The following is a 1800-nucleotide window of genomic DNA, read 5'->3' on the forward strand; positions in this document are numbered from 1 at the left end:
AGAATACTAGAGTGGGTTGCCATTTATTCCTCTGCAGATTGTCTCAACCGAGGGATTAAATCCTGGTCTCCTTCACTGAAATCAGATTCTTTACCACTGAGCCATCAGGAAGCCGATTATACTGTACAACCCAAGATTAAGAAATGCAGTCCTAGGCTGACTTCTCCATGATTTCTCCACCTTATCTGTTAGCCCCTGTTAAGCCCTCAAATCAAGGTGAGGTGGAAAGGAGTATATTATTCAAGGATCCTCTTATCAAACCAGCCACTTCTTATAAAAAGAAATATTTGAACTTTGTCTTCTCAGTGGCAAAGAATGTTAAAACTATTGGCAAGTTCAGTTCAGTTCAGTTCAGCCGCTCAGTCGTGTCCAACTCTGTGCAACTGCATGGACTGCAGCACACCAGGCCTCTTTGTCCATCACCAACACCTGGAGTTTACCCAAACTCATGTCCATTGAGACGGTGATGCCATCCAACCATCTCATACTCTGTTGTCCCCTTCTCCTCCTGTCTTCAATCTTGCCCAGCATCAAGGTATTTTCAAATGAGTCAGCTCTTCTCATCAGGTGGCCAAATTATTGAAATTTCAGCTTCAACATCAGTCCTTCCAATGAATATTCAGGATCGATCTCCTTTAGGATGGACTGGTTGTAACTCCTTGCAGTCCAAGGGACCCTCAAGAGTCTTCTCCAACACCACATCAGAGGAAGATTTGTGTATACTATCATATCCAAGGTCTGGGGTAGTCCAACTCTCACATCCAGACATGACTACTAGAAAAACCATAGCCTTGACTAAATGGACCTTTGTTAACAAAGTAATGTCTATAGTTTTTTATATGCTGTCTAGGTTGGTCAAAACTTTCCTTCTAAGGAGTGTCTTTTAATTTCATGACTGAAGTCAACATCTGCAGTGATGTTGGAGTCCAAAAAAATAAGTCTTCCACTGTTTCCACTGTTTTCCCATCTACTTGCAATGAACTGATGGGACCAGATGCCATGATCTTAATTTTCTGAATGTTGAGCTTTAAGCCAACTTTTTCACTCTCCTCTTTCACTTTCATCAAGAGGCTCTTTAGTTCCTCTTCACTTCCTGCCATAAGGGTAGTGACATCTGCATATCTGAGGTTATTAATATTTCTCCCGGCAATCTTGATTCCAGCTTGTACTGCATCCAGCCCAGCATTTCTCATGATGTACTCTGCATAGAAGTTAAATAAGCACAGTGACACTATACAAAGTTGAAGTACTCCTTTTCCTATTTGGAACCAGCCTGTTGTTCCATGTCCAGTTCTAACTGTTGCTTCCTGACCTGCATACAGGTTCCTCAAGAGGCAGCTCAGGTGGTCTGGTATCCCATTTCTTGAAGAATTTTCCACAGTTTATTGTGGAAAATTCCACACAGTCAAAGGCTTTGGCATAGTCAATGATGCCAGTGCCAGCTGGCAAAGTTGATCAGGTCCCGAGAATGTGCACGGTGCGGCTGAGAAAGAAAACTATAGCAAAAGAATTCTACAACAAAGATGGGGTCGAGAGGTTCAGACACGTCTCCACAAAGGGAAGCGGTCTGACACTGACTTTATTCAGCATCTTATATTTATACAGGAGAGCGTGAGAAAGACAAGACAGTTAACATTTTCTTGGTTGACCCATACATCTTACAAACAGTCACAAGAAATCTTGAGAGCATGGGAATGGCACCCTGTTATTATTTCTTACACCAGATAACATTTCCCTGTGTGTGAGAAGTTTGCACAGAACTCCAGGTGTCTGCAGTAAATAATCACCTAATCTCTGGGG

Source organism: Bison bison, unplaced genomic scaffold (assembly GCF_000754665.1).
Source record: "Bison bison bison isolate TAMUID 2011002044 unplaced genomic scaffold, Bison_UMD1.0 scf7180017856502, whole genome shotgun sequence".
Taxonomy (NCBI): Eukaryota; Metazoa; Chordata; class Mammalia; order Artiodactyla; family Bovidae; genus Bison; species Bison bison.